This window comes from Aquarana catesbeiana, linkage group LG09 (genome assembly GCF_042186555.1).
Source record: "Aquarana catesbeiana isolate 2022-GZ linkage group LG09, ASM4218655v1, whole genome shotgun sequence".
In the NCBI taxonomy this organism is placed as follows: domain Eukaryota; kingdom Metazoa; phylum Chordata; class Amphibia; order Anura; family Ranidae; genus Aquarana; species Aquarana catesbeiana.
In genome coordinates this window covers 227,283,486-227,289,485 of record NC_133332.1, presented here as the reverse complement: position 1 = coordinate 227,289,485, position 6,000 = coordinate 227,283,486, and the positions used below count along the sequence as shown (strand labels likewise).

The 6,000-nt window shown below is 43.7% G+C and overlaps 1 protein-coding gene across 1 annotated transcript in view; it reads right to left on the bottom strand.

Moving 5' to 3' along the window:
• Positions 1-3,009: 3,009 nt before the first annotated feature.
• Positions 3,010-6,000, bottom strand: part of LOC141108349 (properdin-like) — a 70,303-nt gene continuing 67,312 nt past the window's right edge. Inside the window, exon 10 of the mRNA XM_073599885.1 lies at positions 3,010-3,354. The gene's annotated coding sequence lies outside the window, so the exon portion shown is untranslated. The remainder of the gene's footprint in view (positions 3,355-6,000) is intronic.

Below are 6,000 nucleotides of genomic sequence, written 5' to 3'. Positions count from 1 at the left end.
TACTTCTTACCAAAAATTCACAAAAGTTTAGTTAACCCACCTGGGAGGCCCATTATCAGCGGGCTAGATTCAGTCACTTCCCGTATTGGGAAATATATAGATGGATTTTTACAACCCCTGGTATCCCAGACCCCTTCTTTTTTGAGGGACTCTTCCCAGGTCTTACAGATACTGGATACCTTGGTGTGGAAGGAGGGTTACATCATGGCTACTGCCGATGTGTCCTCTTTGTATACCATCATATCCCACTCAGATGGTATGCATGCAGTTGAGACCTTCCTTGGTAGAGATGACCAACTGGCCCCCCCACAGAGGGAGTTCATCTTACTCCTGCTAAGGTTTGCCATGATGCATAACTACTTCTGGTTTGGGGGTTCTTGCTACCTCCAAACCAGAGGTGTAGCCATGGGCGCAAAATTTGCGCCCAGTATGGCTAATCTGTTCATGGCCAAGTGGGAGGAGGATGTCGTCTATGCTGACAGACGGCCAGAATTGGTGTACTGGGGCAGGTATATAGACGACATCCTCCTCCTATGGGATGGAGATGAAACATCATTGACCAATTACATGCAGGAGCTGAATCAGAACACCCTTGGTATCTCTCTGCAATTTGAAATGAGCAAGGTTGCTATCCATTTTTTGGATTTGAATATACGGATCTGTGACAATAAATTTACAACCACCACTTTTTTCAAGGAGACAGATCGTAATGGCTATATTAGTCAGGGGAGTTGTCACCATCCCTCCTGGTTAAAAGCGGTTCCTAAAAGCCAGTTTATTCGCCTAAGGCGTAATTGTACCTTTAAACATGACTTTTTGATGCAGGCCTCTGACTTAAAAACCAAATTTGTGGAGAAGGGGTACTCTGGTGCAGACTTGGACAAAACCATAAATGAGGTTGCTGGCTTGGATAGGGCCAATATGATAAAGGGCACAGATAGAACCACTAAGAATAATAATATTCATGAGTTTTCTTTAGTGACCACCTACTCTCGACAACATTATGATATAAAGAAAATTCTTAGAAAACATTGGGCCGTGTTAAAAAACGATAAAGTGTTGGGCCCATCCTTACCTGAACGCCCACAAGTTATCTATAGGGGAGTACCCCCCCTAAGGCTGCAGGTTGCCCCTAATGTTCTTGATGCCCCCAATAGGGTCTCCTTTTTTCAGAACTCAAAAGGTTTTTTCCCATGTCGCAAATGTAAAGTGTGTCGCATAAATGGCGATAAAAATAGGAAAACTTGTCAATTTAAATCTAACTCCACCACAAAGGTCTATGATATAGATACTTTCATCACCTGCACCTCAAAAAATGTTGTGTACTTATTGACTTGTCCATGCGGTCTACAGTATGTAGGCCGCACTATGAGAGCCATGAATGTGCGAATAAAGGAACATATAAAAAACATAAAGAAAGGTTTTCCTAAGCACACGGTCTCACGTCACTATTTAGAATGTCATAACAGAAATCCAGTAGGGACTCTGATTACCGCCATTGATCGTTTCACACCCCATTGGAGAGGTAGTTACACCAAGAGAGAAATCTCGAGGTTGGAAACGCGATGGATACACACCCTCAAATGCTATACGCCATATGGGTTAAACGTAGAGTGGGATGTTAATAGCTTCATTAATAACAGTTAGCATCAATACACTCTTTTATTCATTCTATTTATTTTTTGTTTTTTCTCCTTTATTTGCAAATCTTGGGTCTAGGTCAGTTTTTTAAAACAATATTTTTTAAAAACAATATTTTTAAATGATGTTTACAATCATCTGTATTGATTTTAACACATATATTGATGTATATTGCATGCATGTATGTTTATTGAAGTGTGTGCGATTAATCGCATTCACAATGTCTATTGCTTAGTTGCATGTGAGTCGCTGGTTTGTTATACATAGGTTAGTGTTTTTATCCCATGCAGGCACTGATTTGTTATACAAAGTCTAGCGTTTTATTCTATGCCTTTGATCTATACTGCATGACAGGCGTTAATCCCATAGCTTATCTGTGCGGGTGTTAATTCTCTTCCATTTTTTATTGTGTATATTGAGTTATATGATATCAGGTTTTTGTCTGATCAATCAAAAATACATTTTTAGCCTTTTTCATGTCCCTGAGCCGGACCGCACAGCCGGCGCTCTTCCTCGTCACCTGTTCATGCTTATCTGGCATTTTTCAATTTTTTCTGTTCACTGAGAGATAGGTTAACCAATGAGGTGGCACTGAGTCATCTGTTGCCATCCTCTTTTTCTTCCTATCCTCTGTTTTTTCTGATTGGCCGTGTGCTGTCATCAGTTGCTAACCAGGTTTATCCTGTTAGCACCAGGGCACTCTGCACAAGACACACATCCTACCCAGCTGTTAGTGATGAGTTTGATTATATCCCCTCTGATCCACCCACTAACCATACCATATATATAGCGTGCGGTTGTAGCTGTAGCCATGCCTCTGAAGACATCTGTTACGATGAAACATGTCAGGCAGGTTGACATCCGTACGCTGATTGCTGCAGCCGTTTGTTCCTATCATTGATGCATGCTGTTTTAAGCTTCAACTGTAAGTTACTATAATAAAAGTTTTTTTATCTATCATTACGGGCTTCACTATGGGTCCTTCATTTTCTTTTCTCGGATATATGATGACTACATGCCTGAATGCCTAATTCTGAAGTGACCATTGGGAGATGTTTATATGTGAAGGAAATCCCACGGATGTTGTGGTCTGATGAGGGGTTCCAGTGGGCTGGATTTGCTGGATGCTATTGAGAATTTATCATCTATGCCTAATCCTTAACACCTTCTGGTAAGCAGACTACATTACCACGTGGTGACGAGTGAATCTTTCTACATCTGCACAATATATTTGGTGATTGGATTCCTCCCACTCTTCAATTTCATTTTTGAACTTTTCAGCGCCGCAATAATTTTTATGCATGTGGATTTTACATTCGTCTTCATAAGACTGACTAACAGACTTAGTGAGAACAACAGACACAGCCATTTAATTGTGTTACAAAATGTACTTTGCTTTTATAGTTACCTTTATTTCATTCATACACAACAGTGCTGATTGAGTTTTGAGATTGCTCAGGATGGAACTTAGACAAACAGATATAGTTTAGATGTACAGAGCTTGGATGGATCAAGGTGGGGAAAATGATTCCCTAAAGTTGCATGGTATAATATTTCATGTCGTAGCATATCTTTTGTGCTTCACATGAAAAACTCTCTAAGACTGCTACTGGTACATAATATTCTGTCACGTGTCACCATAGTATAAAACTATAGGAACTCGGTTGGGGAAAGTAACCATAAAAAAAGTCAACTAGTACGGGTCTCCAACATCTATAACAAACAAGAAAACATAATAATTGTTAAAATATTAAAGGAAGACTATTATTCACATAATAAATTGACACTTTCTGCAGTGTAAATTCCCTAGCAAGTTCAGAGGCACATTGCAAGTTAATACAGTATTCAACCCAAAAGCAAACATTTATTATATTGCAGTTTACCAAACCTTAGATGTAATGGCTGCAATAGTTTCCTTTTTTTTAGGCTTTCTTTCTTCTATTTTCATCTGGTGAACCAGCTAGCAAGTCTGTTGTTTTTCAAAAGCACAAGCTCTCCAGCAGAATGTATCAGTTTACATGGATGAGACAGACCACTTACTACCAGTAGCAGCTGGTGGTTTTTTGTTTGGGAGGGGGTGGAAAACAATCGAACCCCCCCCGCGCTGTCTGCCGGTTGGTCCACCGACACTTATCCCATCCAGGCGGCGGGCATCCGAGGAGCAGTGGCAGGGATTGGGCATCCGAAGAGTGGCAGGGATCGGGCATCCAGGCATCGGCCAGCGGCTCTTCTCCTCCTTGCTTTCGCTGTGCATCTCCCCCCTCCTCCTAGGCATCCAATAGGATCGCCTGTCCTTTCAGCCAATCGGGTGATGGGTATCAGACCCGCTTCCTGATTAGCCGGGAGGAGGATCAGTGTTGCAACAGCGAATATTCATTCGCTGTTGCAACACACCTGGGTGGGCTCTGGTCGCACTCTCTGCTTCCCGAGCCCACCCTACTTTGAAGCCTATTAGAGCTTCTGGCTCTAATCAGGTGCTTAAAAAAAAACCTGGCCGCTTTAATTCATGCTTTCAGTGCCCTGAAAGGGGCCTGGATGCATGAATAGGGGGTGGCCATGGATAGATTCATACTAGATGTAGCACCCTGTAGTTTGGGCAGGGAGCTCCTCACAAATTTACTTGCCAGGAGTAGTTATCCTGGTTGATTGATAGTGATCTATTGATTTCTCCCTAAGTTTGGCCTTTTTGCACTTTTCTCTTCTACCACTAGGTGGCCGGGTACTTGGTGGTACTAGATATGAGAAGGGCAACCCAAGGTCAGGTTATGGGTATACGGGGTATCTCAGCCAATGGGCAGGGGTTTTCTTGAATCCCTTGGCCTGCTGGGAGCACCTATATATTTGTGTGGAGTCAGGTGATCAATGTTCTGTGCCACCTGGATGGGTGTCTGGGTGGACATGTGTCGTACCCCCGGGCTTTTAGGCCGGTGATTGGGCCCATTCCGGAGGCATTTGGCTGCTAGGCTGTGTGAGGGAATATCCAAAAGTAAAGAGAGCAGTGCAGGGTTGAGATTGCGGCTTGCAGTTCAACCAGAAGTGACGGTTCTGCCGGCCGGATGAACCTGTCAGTGGTCGGAGGTAGAAGGGAAGCTGTCGACAGAAAAAGACCAACCACCTTTACCAGGGACCACAGTGAGTAACTGAAGAATGTACTGGAACCACATTCTCATCGAAAGGGCACGGTGGAGAATCAGGAAACTTCAGGCGGTGATCAAGTCGGGGACCCAACCCCTGGAGGAGACGCTTGCAGAGCAGCCTTTTGAGTCAAGCCAGGGACCTCGCCGGTTAGCAGGGGTGAAGCTTGAGAAGTATCTGAAGTGCCAAGTCAGGGACCCAGCAGGGAAGCGTGGGTGATGCTTGAGGGGATACCACCGCAAACCTTGGAGGAGCTCAAGGGATTCAGAGTCAGTGAATCAGAGGGTCTAGTGGAAGACCGGGAGCTCAGTGTTGAAGAACTACAAGGAGCAGTTGTAGTGGAGCTGAAAGAACTATTACTTTTGAGTTAGGAACTGTTAAAGACTGTTACCATGGGAGACAGCATTCCTGCACATGCAGAAGTGGCACCTTGCTGGGGCCTTTCCCTGCACGGCTGTCCCCCTGTTGAAGACTCGGAGTCTGTCAATTGAATCTGCAAGTACTTGGGGGTGTCCTGGCCCTAAACCTTCTTTCCCCCAAAAATACAAAAAGGACTGTCAAAAGAAATAAAACCTCTTTTACATCCAAGAAGTGTCTGGCGCCCAATGACTTTCACCATCTTTGCACCCACTATGCCTCACAAACCACTACATATTGAACGATGTTAGCTATCTTTGGCCTTGGAGGTCCTTGTTAGACTGGACAAGGCCAGAGACCTTGCTACATATGCATGAATCTATCCATTGCACATAGGCCGTGGCCTAGAGAGAGGGGGCAGCACCCAGGCACCCCTAATGGACGGGCCACCCCTGCTTAATACTGGCAGGGGTGATTAAAATGATCACCTTTTATTTATTCGCGCAAAACCTTTATCTCAAAAGGAAAAACCCTTCCCCCCAGACTGACAATGCTGCTGTCTACTGTTCCTCCTATCTCATTCCTCCAGTTGTGTCTCACTAATACAGGAGGTGTGTTACTGGCCAGATCACCAGGTGGAAACAGAGGGGGAAAAAAAGCCAAAGAAAAGAAATCAAATGCAGCCACCATATCTACGGATATAATCATTTTTTGGTTTTGGGTTTAATACTGTTTTCATTAAAAAAAAAAGGTAAAACACTGCAAGTAAGCATGTAAAATACAGGCTTACAAATAACGGAAAATTGTATACTCACCTTTCCGTAATTTTCCTTTCCTGTCGTATCTTCATGGCAGCATACACTTTGG